Below are 20,409 nucleotides of genomic sequence, written 5' to 3'. Positions count from 1 at the left end.
AAGACTCATGAGACCATAGGCCTACTGGTAAAATGCACATGGGGGGGCACTTCAGGGGTTGTCTGGGCTGAGCAAAATTCAATTGGTGGTACAGTAACCGAAAAAGATTGGGAACCACTGCTCTCGATGATTTATGCTGCCAGTCTGTTAACACATGATCATGTTTTTCCTTAGGACACTGCAAAGACCAGTGATTCCAATGCAAGCCACACGTAGCATTGTGATGTAAATTTGCCTTTTCAAATGGTACTGTTGCTTCCTTTATTGCCTACCAAATGTAAACAAATGCATTGGCCCTGATTTAAATGTTACTTTTGTGCCATTAAAGTTGAAAGAAATACATTTTTTCCTAGAAGTCAAAGATTGACCCTTTTTTTAAATGACCCATCAGTCATGGTTTTCAACTAATGATGAATGTTATCATGTGGAAATTTCATTTTTGTGACTTTCCAACTCGTGGTAGGCTAGATATTATTCTGCCAGTGCTTTGTTGCCTACACACTGGAATGTTCATCCTACACAAGTTATTATAGAAGCACCATGTCTAGGATCCATAGGATGATGGTTTTATATCAATTATATGTAAGATAGGATGTAGTTTCTCGACTATAAAGAAACATCATGGCGGGTTCAGACTTCTAAATGGATCTGTGTTGAACACAAGCAATTCAGTAGATCAGACTTGTTCAGAATCATGTAGCCAGAAGGACAGAGGTGTCTTTGGGGAATAGGAAAATTGCCTCTTTATGACAAGCGTGATCTTGTTCCAGAAACTTCTGCCCAAATGCTCAAAGAGTCTGGTGGATCAACGAGTCAAACTTGGCCTTTGTTAGCCAATACAGAAAGACCGGGAGAAACTCCCAGTGCATAGGCATTGATTGGTTCAATCTGCTTAATCTACCAACCAATCATCTTCCACAAACACTTCCCCATAACCTCGCAGTCGTGTGATTTGCTCAAATTAAATAATGACAAATACTTTACTCAAGTCACTCTTCTAAGGCCAACTTTGAACCGTTCATATCCCGGGCTTAGATACACTGTGCGCAATAGCCTGGGGACAAGGTTATGACAAGCGTCACTGTCCTTTGCACTGGTCTCTCCTATTGTGCCTGTCCTTCACCTGGCAGGTCTCCCTAGGGCTGCTTCCTGATTCCTGACCCTTCTCCCAGAAGTGGGCACTGCCGTCTATACAATGGAAACTAATGCTTACACCAATCCAATGCCTTGAGGGAGCATGAGCAAGTGCACACTTTGGTGAGAAAGGTAGAGGATCGCTGTATTCAATGGCCCAATCCAAAATCGACCCCTAGACCCTACCTCCAATGCACTTTTGGGGATTTGACAGGTGTTTGCAACATTGTGAAACTTCCACCTAGCCCATCGGTGAGCAAGTGGAGCTATTGCCATATTGCTTACACCTGTCAAATCCTATCAAATCCCCACAAGTGCGTAGGGGTCGATTTGGGATTGGGACAATGTGTGCACGATTTGGCTTGCTGGATGGGTGGAGTTAACACGTTACAATCAACTTACACCAAATGGAACGGTTCCAAAAGTGCATACTCAGTCAACAGGGGGTGCTCAGCTTAAGTGGGTGCATTCCAGCTCAATTTATTGGTTTTGTTCCCTGTTGACTGAGTATGCACTTTTGGAACCATTCCATTCTGAGCAGAGGAACACGGCCGTTGTTACCACAGCCGCGAAGGTCCGTGCACATGACTCATTTTCATACCGGATGAAATACAGTCCTGGAGCATTATCTATTGCTTCCCAAAAGCAATGAATGTCCTGTGCAAAGCAAAGGAAACAACAACCGCAACACTTGCATGATGGACTCTACTAGCGCACCACCAACTAGCTAGCGATTCCACATTGGCTACATAAGTGTCTATGTAAAGGACGTGTAAGTAAGTACCAATTTCTCCTGATTAGGCTTGCACTAAGGCTGAGACCTTTGCCTTACTAGTGCACTTACTAGCCCTCCTGAAGTGTCTTACCAGTTGGACGATTGCAAAAAAAACTAGCTATTTGCTGGCAGAAGTGGGGACACTACAGGCTGAGAGTAATTTTCACACATGCCCATGTGCTATGCTCACTCATCAAACTTACTCAATAGTGACCCCAGTGCAACTATAGATCTGGGTCACGGCACCATTGTAAAGGACGTCACGCTGCTTGCTTAGCGAGTACCACTTTCGCCTGATTTGGCTCACACGAGGCTCAAACCCAAGATATCTGCCTTGCTAGCACACGTGACCGCCCTCCTGAAGTGTCTTACCAGTTGGTGCCATGCAAAAAGCTAGTTATTCGCTGGCGCAAGTGGGGACAGTTCACGTAAATCATTCATTAACGCCAATGGGAGACTTACAGAGAAATTTGTTTTAAGGGTACGGATCTCAAGGCTGAGTAACCTTATTTACTTTTCTACAATCATTGGTTAGCTTGTATGACCGGTCTTTACACCGATAATCAATCGGTAGTGAGTCAAGAAAGCCTTGGGTTTTCTCCACATGATCAGTCAAAAGCACACTTCATTCCAAGAAGCCACGCTGATCATCATGGATGCACCCACTTTAACTTACTGTAGCCAAATTCAATCAAGCGGTTTCATCCATATGAAGGTGACGGTATGCTTGTAGGCCTGTCTATTTTTTTTTTACTGATGTTACATTTATTTGTGTCATTGTCCCTCATGATGTCCACACCCAAGGTACATGCTGACCTCAGGGTTAGAGCAAAAAAACAAATGTGGATAGCAGTTCTGCAGCACCATGGCCACCTACTGGTGACGTGATGCACTGTGCATTCTATGATTAGTGTGAAAAGTGCATTTGTTACTTACATTGAACACATCAGCTCCTCCCGTTTTACCTGCCTTGCGTTATTTGTCCAATAGAGACATTCATCATTGAACCTCTTACAGATCTCGCCTTGTTCATGAATATGCCCAATTTGTGGCCTTGTCAAACCAGCTTCTAAGGATAGATTGACTCAGGATTTGTTTCCTCTTAAATCACCTGTAAATTGCATATTGGTTTGCAGAACCATGCAGTCCAAACTATCTCAGGTCATACCACTGGCTATCAAGTTTCATTGGAGTTACATATAGTATTACACAATTCCTATTGTTTATGCCATATATTGGCCCTCAATTTGTATCTTAGGAAGAGAGTCTAGTTTTATTTACCAAACCAATAGTTCTTAACTGGATTGATTTGACACAAGAATGCTTTACATTGGGGGTAGCTTAGTTGTTGGTTAAAGAGTGGTGTGTACAGGTCCTTGACAATCCATGATGTTCTCAACCCCCGGTGTAGACTTTATCTTATCAATAGCACCATTCCAACCTATTGCTTGGTTAAATATAATGGATTTGCAGTTGGTTTTGGAATAAACATACCCCAAAAGACAGTGAATAGCACTAACTGGTCTATGGTAAGGCTCTTACATGTGGCCCAGGCTTGCTCATAGAAGACACGAGTGGTTTCCCTTTATTTTTTTGTACAAATTCTACTATATGCTTGAAATACTGTCCTTACTAGGACATGGCATGTCATTTTGGTATTTCACTTCACTGGTATGATGTAAAGTGGTGCCGTTGCTGGAGCCCATAAAAAAAAATAAAGCCACCATTTTGTCTCCAGTCCTTCTTGATTCTTGCAACCAAGATGGTGGCAACTAGGCAGAAGCTATCCAGGGCAGACCTAAAGCAGGTAGACTGCTGGTTGTTGTTCTGCTATGTAGACCAACCTAACGGGCTGCTCTGAAATTGAGATGGGATTACACATTGGTTCTTAACAACACAAGTGGGGAGAGCAACACAGGACAGCAGTCGTCGCCTGCTTTTGAGCGAACGGAGTCATGGCACTCTCCGCAGTAGCAGCCGTCGTCCTGCACGCATAGCGATCACACAGAAGCCTTGATGCACGCGGCAGGATGTGCGCAGAAGCTGTACTGCGCAGCCATAGAACGTGTAGGGCGGGTACTTGCAAGGTTCTCCTTCCTTTTCATTGGTTCTAATAGCATAGAGTCATAAATGTTCCCGGGGTTCGGGCACATTGTGTGATTCGATAAAGAGAAAAACAAGAAAAAGACATTTCTGAAAAACGACCAAATTATCAATATGTTCACGGAAATGTCTAGCTAGGTAGTTACCTAAAGCATCGTGGGACCGTGGATAACAACAGGAGTCAGGACGGCGGCACGCAAAACTGAATTGCCTGGTGAGTGCGGTTCTGAATTGAGTTCTAGATTAGAACCATTGTAGTTTGTATGGTAGTAGCTAGTTAGCTAGCCTGCCTGGAGGCAGTAGATGACAATTGCCAAGCGAACATAAGCACATTTTAAGCATTGCAAGTGATGCCACCCTTTCCACTGACATGAAACCATTATTTAGAGTTATTTTGTTTATTGAGTGGTTAGTTAAATGCATGCTTCTTCAGACATTCTGCTTTCTGGCGACCTGGCTGGGGCTTCACCCCTACCCACTAGGCACAGACCATACGTCAATTCAGCGCACATTCCACGTTGGTTGAACGTAATTTCACTGAAATTACGCGGAAACAACGTTGATTTAACCGGTGTGTGCCCAGTGGCAGTGGGTAAGGTCTAACGTTGTTGTAGTTGCTAGTAAAAGTACTTTAGCAATTCCATACAAACCTACCTGGGGTATACATTAATTACGCCGATTCTGTTGCAAACCGTTTGAAACCGTTCACTCTCAACTCCAAACATTTTTCATCTTCAGTTGGGCCCTCGTCGTTCCGCTTGGTTCTTAAACGGTAAACTTAAAGTTATAAGACATAATGAAGACACCCCTGGATGGTACATTGACGTGACCTGTAACTAGCGAGGTAATTAAATGCATGATATCATGCATAGTTTATGTTAAACGGCACGCAATTCCTTATTCCGTGTACTGTTAACCAGAGAATAGCTAAATCAATTTACTTAGATCAAGTTTCACGTTTCCTCAATGTTTGGGAAGTAGAGATAGGCATGGGTACATGTTGAACTGTGTAACCCATGTAGGTAGGTGTGTGATGGAAATACTGCTACACTGGGATTATTGTAGTAAATTCCTTTTTTCCTTTTTTTTGTTGTTGCAGTAGACAACCTAGCCAAATGATATCTTATTTCTGCATGCAGAAAGCTGAAACATGTTTTTGTTGTCACCACACAGGTTAGGCCTAGTTACTAATATAAGTATGGCATTATTGATGTTATGATGCGAATGTAAGGAAATCAAACACCCCTGCCATTATAAAATTGTGTTTCTGAGTATGCAGCTTAAGTCACTTGAAAAATAGTGCAGATACGTTCATGCTGCTTTTCTGCTTTAACACCAGTGTTAAACTAGTTGTATACACCTTGCTGTTATACTAGGTGTATACACCCTGATCCATATCAGAGCAGGTCCGTTGGTGCCATGACCCAGTGAGACATGGGTGCCAACCTGCGTAGATGGAAACAAGTCTGAGCCTATTGGGTAAAATATTGTCAAAGACCCCAGCCACCCGTCATAGACTGTTCTCTCTACTACCGCATGGCAAGTGGTACCAGAGTGCCAAGTCTAGAACAAAAAGTATTCTCAACAGTTTTTACCCCCAAGCCATAAGACTCCTGAAAAGGTAATCAAATGGCTACCCGGACTATTTGCACTGTGCCCCCCCCACCCCTCTTTTTACACTGCTGATACTCTGTTTATCATATATGAATAGTCACTTTAACTGTACATTCATGTACATACTACCTCAATTGGGCTGACCAACCAGTGCTCCCGCACATTGGCTAACCAGGTTATCTGCATTGTGTCCCACCCACCAACCCCTCTTTTACGCTACTGCTACTCTCTGTTCATCATATATGCATAGTCACTTTAACCATATCTACATGTACATACTACCTCAATCAGCCTGACTAACCGGTGTCTGTATGTAGCCTCGCTACTTTTATAGCCTCGCTACTGTATATAGCCTGTCTTTTTACTGTTTTATTTCTTTATCTACCTATTGTTTACCTAATACCTTTTTTGCACTATTGGTTAGAGCCTGGAAGTAAGCATTTCACTGTAAGGTCTACACCTGTTGTATTCAGCGCACGTGACAAATAAACTTTGATTTGAGTTGGCTGGATGTCCTTTGGGTGGTAGACCATAATTGATACACATGGGAGCATGTTGAGTGTGAAAAACCCAGCAGCGTTGCAGTTCTTGACCAACTCAAACCGGTTCGCCTGGCACCTACTACCATACCCTGTTCAAAGGCACTTAAATCTTTTGTCTTGCTCGTTCACCCAGCGGACTTCCATCTTATACGCAGTGGTGAATTTAGCATGTAAATCTCGGTGGGGCACACATTTCTTTCTTCAATGCATGCCAGCAAAGCCACTACAACAGTAAACAATACATTGCACTATAACGGTGACAAACGGTTCCCACTAACTGTTAGGGCCTACAGAAAGCTGTCCCAACACCTTACTACTGCTACACCTGACTATCAGCGGAGCCTTGTCTGGCAGCGAAACAGTTCATTCAGCCTCATTTACTGCCTTTTAAAAAAAACTGCTAATATGGCTGACTTGCTTAACCAAATGTGGTTTCTTCTGACAACTGACATGTACAAACCGTGGCATAAGGGGACAACAAGCGGTTAAGAGGCAATCCGTAATTGCGATTTTAAGACATTAATGTGCGAGCTAGGACGGATGTAGTCATAACTATTTGTTCAGCACTTTGAAATGTACAGCGACAGAATTCAGACCATGGACCTTTCTTACAGTGTTCTCCCTGTACACCAAGTCAGAACTGCAGGATACATAAAGGGGGTATATAAGCAGACAATGAAAGCTCTTAAAATATTCAATGATGACTTTTCTCTAAAACAGGCTATAGGCTACATGTGCACCACCAAGTCAGAACAGTAGGTGAAATTAAGAGTGGTGTGAATAGACCAAATTATTAGGGTGATGCACTTGGGCTACTAACAGCTTACTACACAACATACAATTAGTATTACTTTCTTAGCTGCAGTATACATATCTCCCTGTCATATTACATCATTTATGCAGCAGCATACAATACATTTTTGGGCTCAACTTGTTGTCCTGTGCTCACTTGAACAGGAAGGTGGCACAGCGGTCCTTTGTGGGGACATTTTGTCATCAAAGTCTGGCGTTCTCTGGATTTATGGTGCTTTCAAGACAACTGGGAACTCGGAAACAAACAGGGTTGAATCATGATGATGTCAGTGATCTTCAGGTCGGAGCTCTAGAAATAGGCCCGACTTCCCGATTTGGCATTCTGAGTTGAATGACCGTTCAAACGTATTTTCCCAGTCTGAGCTAGTTTTTTCCCCGAGTTTCCAGTTGTCTTGAACTCACTGATGTCTGAGATTTCCCAGTTCTGAATTTCCAGTTGTTTTGAATGCGGCAGAAGTCATGCTGTATTGACAGCATGACCAATGTTGAATGTTTATCCTTTTAAGCTTGGAAAAGAGACCCTTAAACTTGGACCATACACCCACTCCACGGAATAGCAGGCTAGTGATTGCTTTTCAATGCTTGCAGTTAGCCACTGATTCCTTCCAAACCACTCATTGTTGAATTTGCGATTTCCAACTTGTGTAATGTTTATGTCCAAAGGCCGATGAGCACCGATACGGCCATCTTTGCCATCGGGCCAAACAATCAGCCAAGCAAGGGAAGTTGGCAACGTAATCCCCTCATCCCTCATTTGTGATCGAGTTTGCAAATGTACAATTCTGTTCATTCCGCAATAATTCAAAAACTGGTATGTAAAGGCTGCCAGAACCTTATGTATGTTGGCTTCTTTATATTGATATTGGTTTAAGTAAAAACTAATGTAAGTAAGTTAGAAATTGTGCTACTAACGCACATGACGGCAGGAACACGTATCGTAAAAGTAATGTTTTTGTTTGGTTAGCTTTCGGAAATGTCAGGGAAAGTTGTATGCATTAGTAACATCACACTTGTACATTTTGTTATTTTCCTTTTACCTGATATCGTCGGATGGCTAGCATTCGTTGTCAGCAGATGCCTTGTCTTCTAGCAAAGATTTGAAATGCAGTCATAATTGACTGTAGCGCATATAAAGCACACACAACAGCCACCGGTGGTACCATCATGACTGAAACAACCGTTGGACGAAATAGTGACGCATTTCCAGGCACGGGCGATCCATTTAAAATTCCTTCATTTTCCCCTTGCCCTACCTGTGTCAACTCATCATACGTCATGGTACGGCATCAGTGTTCACTTAATTTGAGGGCTGAGGGGAGAGGGTGTCTTTTACGTGTTTGGAACTGTGTTTAAATCTCCTCCCGCTCCACTTCAGCCCCGTCGACGCTAATGGGGGCCTGGTCGGCCCTCCTTTTCCTATAGTCCATGATCTGCTCCTTTGTCTTGCTCACATTGAGGGAGAGGTTGTTGTACTGGCACCCCATTGACAGGTCTGATCTCCCTATAGGCTGTCTCATCGTTGTTGGTGATCAGGCATACCACTGTTGTCGTCAGCAAAACTTGATGGTGTTGAATGATGGTGTTGGAATTGTGCTTGGCCACGCAGTTGTGGGTGAACAGGGTGTACAGGAGGGGACTAGGCACGCACCACTGAGGTGCCCCAGTGTTGAGGATCAACATGGCAGATGTGTTGTTGCCTACCCTTACCATCTGGGGGTGGCCCATCAGGAGGTCCAGGATCCAGTTACAGAGGGAGGTGTTTAGTCCCAGGGTCGATCGCTTAGTGATGAGCTTTGTGGGCACTATGGTGTTGAACACTGAGCTGTAGTCAATGAACAGCATTCTCACACAGGTGTTCCTTTTGTCCAGGTGGGAAAGGGCCTTGTGGCGTGTGATTGAGATTGCGTCATCTGTGGATTTGTTTGATCTGAATTGCCATCTATGTATGGTAAATCTGAACTATTAATTATGGGCTATTTTGTATTTTTTTTAAATTTAATAATAATTGTACTTTTACCCCTTTTTTACCCCAATTTCGGGATATCCAATTTGTTGTTCATTTTGTTCCATCACTGCAACTCCTCTACGGACTCGGCAGAGGCGAAGGTTGAGAGCCATGCGTCCTCCAAAACACGACCCTGCCAAGCCACACTGCTCGCTTAACCCGGAAGCCAATGTGTCGGAAACACCGTCCAGCTGGTGATCGAGAATCAGCTTGCAGGAGCCCGGCCCGCCACAAGGAGTCGCTAGAGACAAGGAAATCCCGGCCAAACTCTCCCCCTAACCTGGACGATGCTGGGCCAATTGGGCGCTGCCTCATGGGTCTCCCGGTCACGGCAGGCTGTAACACAGCCTGGGGTCGAACCCGGGTCTGTAGTGACGCCTCAAGCACTGCGATGCCTTAGACCGCTGCGCCACTCGGAAGGTCTATGGCCGATATTTATTTAAAAAAAAATATATATATATATATGTAGTAGTAGTAGTAGTAGTATTATAATTTTTTTAAAATTATTTATTTTTTATTTTATTTTTGCTCTGAGCTAAACCTGACTTATTTTGACAAATACTCCAGATAAATATGTTGCTAGTGGAGTTTTCTCACTGGATTTCAGTGACCACTGTCCAGTTATCTTTGTCAGATGTGAAAATGCATACATCTAAGCCTCATCATTTCTAAGAGGCAGAGTTGTGGACTGAAGTCACATGACTTGGACTCGAGTCTGACTCGACTCCCAAATTTAAGTTGAGACTCGACTTAATAGAAAATTACTTGACTTGGAGATTCGACTTTGACTTGAGACTGTTGACTTAAAATTATCTGGCCAGGTTTTTTAATGTTTTGTCACTCATTTTGTGGCAGTCTTTGTGGATTACTCTACACATAGCTGGAGAACCGCCTTTGCAAAAACACCTGCAACAAGTTGGCTAGTGAAACTCGCACTCGTCCCTTTGATTGGACCAGCAAACTCTCAACTCAGGTCAGGTGAGCTAGCGAACAGATTGCTAATTTGCTGTACAGCTATAGGATTGTGTGCAGCGCAAATGTCAAATTGTGGGGAGAGAGAATTACCTTAAATATGCAGCTCCAAAAATTGTTTGCTGGTCAAGAATATTACAGCTGCAATATACAGTGGGGAGAACAAGTATTTGATACACTGCCGATTTTGCAGGTTTTCCTACTTACAAAGCATGTAGAGGTCTGTAATTTTTATCATAGGTACACTTCAACTGTGAGAGACAGAATCTAAAATAAAATCCAGAAAATCACATCGTATGATTTTTAAGTAATTCATTTGCATTTTATTGCATGACATAAGTATTTGATACATCAGAAAAGCAGAACTTAATATTTGGTACAGAAACCTTTGTTTGCAATTACAGAGATCATACGTTTCCTGTAGTTCTTGACCAGGTTTGCGCACACTGCAGCCCACTCCTACATGCAGACCTTTTCCAGATCCTTCAGGTTTGGGGCTGTCGCTGGGCAATGCGGACTTTCAGCTCCCTCCAAAGATTTTCTATTGGGTTCAGGTCTGGAGACTGGCTAGGCCACTCCAGGACCTTGAGATGCTTCTTACGGAGCCACTCCTTAGTTGCCCTGGCTGTGTGTTTTGGGTCGTTGTCATGCTGGAAGACCCAGCCACGACCCATCTTCAATGCTCTTACTGAGGGAATGCGGTTGTTGGCCAAGATCTCGCGATACATGGCCCCATCCATCCTCCCCTCAATATGGTGCAGTCGTCCTGTCCCCTTTGCAGAAAAGCATCCCCAAAGAATGATGTTTCCACCTCTATGCTTTACGGTTGGGATGGTTTTCTTGGGGTTGTACTCTTCCTTCTTCTTCCTCCAAACACGGCGAGTGGAGTTTAGACCAAAAAGCTCTATTTTTGTCTCATCAGACCTGGATCATCCAGATGGTCATTGGCAAAGTTCAGACGGGCCTGGACATGCGCTGGCTTGAGCAGGGGGGCCTTGCGTGCGCTACAGGATTTTAATCCATGACGGCGTAGTGTGTTACTAATGGTTTTCTTTGAGACTGTGGTCCCAGCTCTCTTCAGGTCATTGACCAGGTGATGATCCTCATGATCATTGATGCCCCACAAGGTGAGATCTTGCATGGAGTCCCAGACCGAGGGTGATTGACCGTCATCTTGAACTTCTTCCATTTTCTAATAATTGCGCCAACAATTGTTGCCTTCTCACCAAGCTGCTTGCCTATTGTCCTGTAGCCCATCCCAGCCTTGTGCAGGTCTACAATTTTATCCCTGATGTCCTTACACAACTCTCTGGTCTTGGCCATTGTGGAGAGGTTGGAGTCTGTTTTGATTGTGTGGACAGGTCTCTTTTTATACAGGTAACGAGTTCAAACAGGTGCAGTTAATACAGGTAATGAGTGGAGAACAGGAGGGCTTCTTAAAGAAAAACAAAAAGTTCTGTGAGAGCAGGAATTCTTACTGGTTGGTAGGTGATCAAATACTTATGTCATGCAATAAAATGCAAATTAATTACTTAAAAATCATACAATGGATTTTCTGGATTTTTGTTTTAGATTCCTTCTCTCACAGTTGAAGTGTACCTATGATAAAAATGACAGACCTCTACATGCTTTAAGTAGGAAACACTGCTGATTTTTGCAGGTTATCAAATACTTCTTCTCCCCACTGTATAACTTTTTGGGCAACCAAATTTGCATAAAAATGTGTTATTCTCATTGAAGCAAGTTTAAGAAGCGGTAGATCTGGTCTGTGCGCTATTTCAATTTTCAATTCTTACTGTAGAAGTTCTGTTGATTTACTACAATGTATGGTTTCCTTTGTTTGTATTTCCTAGGTTATGTCGGAGTTCCGAGTGTCTGTCCTATGTCTGTCATTTTTGTTGTGCGTAATAGAAGCACACGTTCCTCAGTGCGCACAGAAATCATAATGTGCTTTCACCGAAAAGCTATTTTAAAATCGGACATAGCGAGTGCATAGAGGAGTTCTGTATCTATAATTCTTAAAATAATTGTTATGTTTTTTGTGAACGTTTATCGTGAGTAATTTAGTAAATTCACCGGAAGTGTTCGGTGGGAAAGCAACGAAAGCAAAACATTAGATTGTCAGCAGAGTACCCAGCCAGAAATAATCAGACACCCATTTTTCAAGCTAGCATATAATGTCACAAAAACCCAAACCACAGCTAAATGCAGCACTAACCTTAGATGATCTTCATCAGATGACACACCTAGGACATTATGTTATACAATACATGCATGTCTGTTCAATCAAGTTCATATTTATATCAAAAACCAGCTTTTTACATTAGCATGTGACGTTCAGAAAAAGCATACCCCCCGCAAACGTCCGGGGAATTTACTAACAATTTACTAAATTACTCACGATAAACGTTCACAAAAAGCATAGCAATTATTTTAAGAATTATAGATACATTACTCCTCTATGCACTCGATATGTCCGATTTTTAAAATAGCTTTTCGGATTAAGCACATTTTGCAATATTCTGAGTAGATAGCCCGGCATCACGGGCTAGCTATTTAGACACCCACCCAGTTTAGCCTTCACCAAAATCACATTTCCTATAAGAAAAATGGTCTTACCTTTCCTGTTCTTCATCAGAATGCACTCCCAGGACTTCTACTTCAATAACAAATGTAGGTTTGGTCCCAAATAATCCATCGTTATGTTCCATCAGTGACGTTTTGTTCGTGCGTTCTAGACACTATCAGAATGGTAAATCACGGTCGTGCGCATGGCGCATAACGTGACAAAAAATTTCTAAATATTCCATTACCGTACTTCGAAGCATGTCAACCGCTGTTTAAAATCAATTTTTATGCCATTATTCTCGTAAAAATGCGATAATATTCCGACCGGGAATCTGCAATTAGCTAAACAGCCGAAGGAAAATATTGCACGGGGTCGAATCGGGCACGCGCCTAATTCCATTGTCCTCTGATGGGCCACTTGGAAAAGGCGATAATGTGTTTCAGCCTGAGGCTGCCTCGTAATCGTTCATGTTTTTCCCGGGCTCTGTGAGCCTATTGGAGCCGTAGGAAATGTCACGTTACAGCTAAGATCCTGACTCTTCAATAAACGGAGACAAGAAGAACGACTCCTTGTCAGACAGGCCACTAACGGCATGAAACCTTCTCAGGTTTTTGCCTGCCATAGGAGTTCTGTTATACTCACAGACACCATTCAAACAGTTTTAGAAACTTTAGGGTGTTTTCTATCCATATATAATAAGTATATGCATATTCTAGTTACTGGGTAGGATTAGTAACCAGATTAAATCGGGTACGTTTTTTTATCCGGCCGTGTAAATACTGCCCCCTAGCCCCAACAAGTTAAGAGTGGGCTAAATGCTGATTTGGGAATTTTGCAGATTGACTCAGAAAATGTTACTCAAGTTTTAGCATTTCAGCAATTCACAGAAAAATAAGTCCCTGATGCCTTACTTGCTATAGATTCCAATAATTCCAGGGGCTGGCTCAGTAAGCCATATCTTAAATCTAACATTATCAGAAAATATTCAAAAAGTTTGGAAAACAACTTATGTGCTGCCACTTTATAAGGGCGGGGATAGTAGTGAACTTGATAATTATCATCCCATCTCCAGGCTTCCTTGTCTAGCCAAGATTCTTGAATCTTTGGTAAATAACCATTTTTTAATTTTTTTATCTGGGCATTGTATTTTGAATATAAATCAATCTGGGTTTAGGCCAGGGTACAGCACTATCACAGCAACCACATTAGTTGTTATTGACATTGTCAATGCTTTAGACACAAATGAATTGTGCTACCTTGTTTATGGACTCCAGTCACCGAAGTCAGACTGTTCTCTCTGCTACCGCACGGCAAGCGGTACCAGAGCGCCAAGTCACTTTACCCCTACCTACATGTATAAATTACCTTGACTAACCTGTTCTGTCTGTGTATATAGCCTCTTTGTTTTAGTAAATATTTTCTTAACTATATTTTCTTAGCTGCATTGTTGGTTAACCTCTCTAGGGGGTGTGGGACGCTACCGTCCCACATGGCCAACAGTGAAATTGCAGAGCGCCAAATTCAAAAACAGAAATACTCATAAAAATTCATAAAACCGATGTTATACATCGGTTTAAAGATTAACTTCTTGTTAATCCAACCACGGTGTCAGATTTCAAAAAGGCTTTACGGCGAAAGCACACCATGCGATTATCTGAGAACAGCACCCAGCAGACAAATCATTACAAACAGTAACAAGCCAAGTAGAGGAGTTAAACAAGTCAGAAATAGTGATAAAATTAATCACTTACCTTTGATCTTCATATGGTTGCACTCACAAGACTCCCATTCACTCAAATGTTTGTTTTGTTCGATAAAGTCCCTCTTTATATCCAAAAACCTCAGTTTTGTTCGCGTTTTGTTCAGTAATCCACAGGCTCAAAGGCAGTTATAACAGACAGATGAAAAATCTGAAAAGTATCAGTAAAGTTTGTAGAAACATGTCAAACAATGTTTATAATCAATCCTCAGGTTGTTTTTAGTCATAATAATCAACAACATTTCAACTGGACAATAGCTTCGTCAATATAAAAGGAAAACAAGAAAGGCGTGCTCTCGGTCGGGCGCACGAAAACCTCTGGGACACTGAATGGTCCACTCATTCAAAGTGGTCTTACTCTCTCATTTTTCAGAATACAAGCATAAAACACTTTCTAAAGACTGTTGACATCTAGTGGAAGCCATAGGAAGTGCAATTTGAGTCCTAAGTCAATGGATACTGTAATGGCATTCAATAGAAAACTACAAAAATAAAATAATCCCACTTCCTGGATGGATTCTTCTCAGGTTTTCACCTGCCATATCAGTTCTGTTATACTCAGACATTATTTTAACAGTTTTGGAAACTTTAGTGTGTTTTCTAACCAAATCTACCAATTATATGCATATCCTAGCTTCTGGGCCTGAGTAGCAGGCAGTTAACTTTGGGCATGCTTTTCATCCAAAATTCCGAATATTGCCCCCTATCCCAAAAAAAGTTAAACATCTCCAATCCAAAATTAAATCTAGAATCAGCTTCCTATTTCGCAACAAAGCATCCGTCACTCATACCTTCGTAAAACTGACCATCCTACCGATCCTGCGATGTCATTTACAAAATAGCCTCCAACACTCTACTCAACAAATTGGATGCAGTCTATCACAGTGCCATCCGTTTTGTCACCAAAGCCCCATATACTACCCACCACTGCGACCTGTACGATTTTGTTGGCTGGCCCTCGCTTCATACTTGTCGCCAAACCCACTGGCTCCAGGTCATCTACAAGTCTGTGCTAGGTAAATCCCCGCCTTATCTCAGCTCACTGGTCACCATAGCAGCATGCACTCCAGCAGGTATATCTCACTGGTCACCCCCAAAGCCAATTCTTCCTTTGGCTGCCTCTCCTTCCAGTTCTCTGCTGCCAATGACTGGAACGAACTGCAAAAATCTCTGAAGCTGGATACTCTTACCTCCCCCACTAGCTTTAAGCACCAGCTGTCAGAGCAGCTCACAGATCACCACACCTGTACATAGGATTTGGATTTACAGATGAGCTATCTACCTCATCCCCATACTGTATTTATTTATCTTGCTCCTTTGCACCCCAGTATCTCAACTTGCACATTCATCTTCTGCACATCCTACCATTCCAGTGTTTAATTGCTATATTGTAATTACTTTGCCACCATGGCCTATTTATTGCCTTACATCTCTTATCCTACCTCATTTGCACAAGCTGTATATAGATGTTTCTACTTTATTATTGATTGTATGTTTGTTTATTCCATGTGTAACTCTGTGTTGTTGTATGTGTCGAACTGCTTTACTTTATCTTGGCCAGGTCACAGTTGCAAATGAGAACTTGTTCTCAACTAGCCTACCTGGTTAAATAAAATAAAAAAATTGTTGAAGCTCCTTTGGTAGTGATTACATCCTCAAGTCTTCTTGGGTATGACGCTACAAGCTTGTCACACCTGTATTTGTGGAGTTTCTCCCATTTTTCTCTGCAGATCCTCTCAAACTCTGTCAGGTTGGAAAGGGAGTGTCGCTGCATAGCTATTTTCAGGTCTCTCCAAAGATGTTCGATCAAGTTCAAGTCCGGGCTCGGGCTGGGCCACTCAAGGACAATCAGAGACTTGTCCCGAAGCCACTCCTGCATTGTCTTGGCTATGTGCTTAGGGTTGTTGTCCTGTTGGAAGGTGAACCTTCGCCCAAATCTGAGGTCCTGAGCATCCTGGAGCAGGTTTTCATCAAGGATCTCTGTACTTGGCTCTGTTCATCTTTTCCTCAACCCTGACTAATCTCTCAGTCCCTGCCTCTGAAAAACATCATCAAATCAAATGTATTTATAAAGCCCTTCTTACATCAGGTGATATCTCAAAGAGCTGTACAGAAACCCAGCCTAAAACCCCAAACAGCAAGCAATGCAGGTGTAGAAGCACAGTGGCTAGGAAAAACTCCCTAGAAAGGCCAAAACCTAGGAAGAAACCTAGAGGAACCAGGCTATGAGCGGTGGCCAGTCCTCTTCTGGCTGTGCCAGGTGGAGATTATAACAGCACATGGCCAAGATGTTCAAATGTTCATAAAGGACCAGCAGGGTCAAATAATAATAATCACAGTGGTTGTTGAGGGTGCAACAGGTCAGCACCTCAGGAGTAAACGGCAGTTGGCTTTTCATAGCCGATCATTCAGAGTATCTCTACCGCTCCTGCTGTCTCTAGAGAGTTAAAAACAGCAGGTCTGGGACAGGTAGCACGTCCGGTGAACAGGTCAGGGTTCCATAGCCGCAGGCAGAACAGTTGAAACTGGAGCAGCAGCACGGCCAGCTGGATTGGGGACAGCAAGGAGTCATCAGGCCAAGGTAGTCCTGAGGCATGGTCCTCGGGCTCAGGTCCTCCGAGAGAAAGAAAGAGAATTAGAGAGAGCATACTTAAATTCACACAGGACACCAGATAAGACAGGAGAAATACTCCAGATATAACAGACTGACCCTAGCCCCCCGACACATAAATTACTGCAGCATAAATACTGGAGGCTGAGACAGGAGGGGTCGGGAGACACTGTGGCCTCGTCCGACGATACTCCCGGACAGGGCTAAACAGGCAGGATATAACCCCACCCACTTTGCCAAAGCACAGCCCCCACACCACTAGAGGGATATCTTCATCCACCAACTTACCATCCTGAGACAAGGCCGAGTATAGCCCACAAAGGATCTCCGCCACCGCACAACCCAAGGGGGGGCGCCAACCCAGACAGGAAGATCACGTCAGTGACTCAACCCACTCAAGTGATGCACCCCTCCTAGGGACGGCATGGAAGAGCACCAGTAAGCCAGTGACTCAGCCCCTGTAATAGGGTTGGAGGCAGACAACCCCAGTGGAGAGAGGGGAACCAGCCAGGACAGCAAGGGCGGTTTGTTGCTCCAGTGCCTTTCCGTTCACCTTCACACTCTTGGGCCAGACCACACTCAATCATAGGACCTACTGAAGAGATGAGTCGTCAATAAAGACTTAAAAGTTGAAACTGAGTCTGCGTCTCTCGCATGGGTAGGCAGACCATTCCATAAAATAGAGCTCTATTGGAGAAAGCCCTGCCTCCAGCTGTTTGCTTAGAAATTCTAGGAACAGTTAGGAGGCCTGCGTCTTGTGACCGTAGCGTACGTGTAGGTATGTACGGCAGGACCAAATCGGAAAGATGGGTAGGAGCAAGCCCATGTAATGCTTTGTAGGTTAGCAGTAAAACCTTGAAATCAGCCCTTGCCTTAACAGGAAGCCAGTGTAGAGAGGCTAGCACTGGGGTAATATGATCAAATTCTTTGGTTCTAGTCAAGATTCTAGCAGCCGTGTTTAGCACTAACTGAAGTTTATTTAGTGCTTTATCCGGGTAGCCGGAAAGTAGAGCATTGCAGTAGTCTAACCTAGAAGTGACAAAAGCATGAATTAATTTTTCTGCATCATTTTTGGACAGAAAGTTTCTGATTTTTGCAATGTTACGTAGATGGAAAAAAGCCTTCTTTGAAACAGTCTTGATATGTTCGTCAAAATAGAGATCAGGGTCCAGAGTAACGCCGAGTTCCTTCAGTTTTATTTGAGACGACTGTAAAACCATCAAGTTTAATTGTCAGATTCAACAGAAGATCTCTTTGTTTCTTGGGACCTAGAACAAGCATCTCTGTTTTGTCTGAGTTTAAAAGTAGAACATTTGCAGCCATCCGCTTCCTGTTTCCGAATGACATCACCAAGAGGTAAAATATATAGTGAAAACATTAGTAGTCCTAAAAAGGAACCTTGAGGAACATCGAAATTTACAGTTGATTTGTCAGAGGACAAACTGATTTCTTTCCGACAGATGAGATCTAAACCAGGCCAGAACTTGTCCGTGTAGACCAATTTGGGTTTCCAATCTCTCCAAAAGTATGTGGTGATCGATGGTATCAAAAGCAGCACTACGGTCTAGGAGCACGAGGACAGATGCAGAGCCTCGGTCTGACGTCATTAAAAGGTAATTTACCACCTTCACAAGTGCAGTCTCAGTGCTATGATGGAGTCTAAAACCAGACCTGGAGCTTTTCGTATACATTGTTTGTCTTCAAGAAGGCAGCGATTTGCTGTGCAACAGCTTTTTCAAACGTTTTTGAGAGGAATGGGAGATTCGATATAGGCCGATTAGTTTAAAAAAATATTTTCTGGGTCAAGGTTTGGCTTTTTCAAGAGAGGCTTTATTACTGCCACTTTTAGTGAGTTTGGTACATTTTAGTCATTTAGCAGACACTCTTATCCAGAGCGACTTACAGTAGTGAATGCATACATTTAATTTCATGCATTTTTTTGTTGTTTTTTGTCCTGGCCCCCGTGGGAATTGAACCCACAACCCTGGCGTTGCACACACCATGCTCTACCAACTGGTACACATCCGGTGGATAGAGAGCCGTTTATTATGTTCAACGTAGGAGTGCCAAGCACAGAAAGCAGCTCTTTCATTTAGTTGGAATAGCTTGAAGGTTTAGAGGCCATGATTATTTTCATCGTTGTGTCAAGAGATATAGTACTAAAACACTTGAGCGTCTCACTTGATCCTAGGTCCTGGCAGAGTTGTGCAGACTCAGGACATCTGAGCTTTGGAGGAATACGCAGATTTAACCTGTTATGGATAGGGGGCAGTATTTTCATGGCCGGATAAAAAACGTACCCGATTTAATCTGATTATTACTCCTGCCCAGAAACTAGAATATGCATATAATTATTAGCTTTGCATAGAAAACACTCCAAAGTTTCTAAAACTGTTTGAATCGTGTCTGTGAGTATAACAGAACTCATTTGGCAGGCCAAAACCTGAGAAGATTCCTTACAGGAAGTGCGCTCTCTGACCATTTCTTGGCCTTCTACACTCTCTTTATTGAAAACTGAGGATCTCTGCTGTAACGTGACACTTCCTACGGCTCCCATAGGCTCTCAGAAGGCGGCAAAAAGCTGAATGATGTCTTTGCAGGCCCAGGCTGAAAAACAGTAGCGCATTTAGATAGTGGTCGATCTGAGAACCATGAGACTGAGGTTCGTGCACGAGGCGACACCATGTTTTTATTCTTTCGTCTTTGAACGAAAACAACGACTCCTGGTCGGAATATTATCATTTTTTTTACGAGAAAAATAACATAAAAATTTATTTTAAACAGCGGTTGACATGCTTCGAAGTACGGTAATGGAATATTTAGAATTTTTTTGTCACGAAACGCGTCGGGCGCGTCACCCTTCGGATAGTGTCTTGAACGCACAACAAAACGCCGCTATTTGGATAGAACTATGGATTATTTGGAACCAAACCAACATTTGTTATTGAAGTAGAAGTCCCGGGAGTGCATTCTGACGAAGAAAAGCAAAGGTAATCCAATTTTTCTTATAGTAAATCTGAGTTTGGTGAGGGTCAAATTTAGTGGGTGTCAAAATAGCTAGCCTGTGATGGCGAGCTATCTACTCAGAATATTGCAAAATGTGCTTTCACCGGAAAGCTATTTTAAAATCGGACACCTCGATTGCACAAAGGAGTTCTGTATCTATAATTCTTAAAATAATTATGTTTTTTGTGAACGTTTATCGTGAGTAATTTAGTAAATTCACCGGAAGTGTTCGGTGGGAATGCTAGTTCTGAACGTACCAGGCAGTGATGCAATCAGTCTAGGATGCTCTCGATGGTGCAACTGTAGAACTTTGAGGATCTGAGGACCCATGCCAAATCTTTTCAGTCTCCTGGGGGGAGTAGGCTTTTATTGACTGTCTTGGTGTGTTTGGACCATGATAGTTTGTTGGTGATGTGGACACCAAGGAACTTGAAGCTGTCAACCTGCTCCACTACAGCCCCGTCAATGAGAATGGGGGCGTGCTCGGTCCTCCTTTTCCTGTAGTC

The 20,409-nt window shown here is 42.9% G+C and overlaps 1 protein-coding gene across 1 annotated transcript in view; it reads left to right on the top strand.

The window, feature by feature from the left end:
• The first annotated feature begins 3,698 nt into the window (after positions 1-3,698).
• LOC115177528 (uncharacterized) overlaps positions 3,699-20,409 on the top strand; it is a 32,275-nt gene continuing 15,564 nt past the window's right edge. Inside the window, exon 1 of the mRNA XM_029738402.1 lies at positions 3,699-4,226. The gene's annotated coding sequence lies outside the window, so the exon portion shown is untranslated. The remainder of the gene's footprint in view (positions 4,227-20,409) is intronic.

Source organism: Salmo trutta, chromosome 37 (genome assembly GCF_901001165.1).
Source record: "Salmo trutta chromosome 37, fSalTru1.1, whole genome shotgun sequence".
Classification (NCBI taxonomy): Eukaryota; Metazoa; Chordata; class Actinopteri; order Salmoniformes; family Salmonidae; genus Salmo; species Salmo trutta.
The sequence above is the reverse complement of the archived record's forward strand: the minus strand, read 5'-3'. Positions and strand labels throughout refer to the sequence as shown.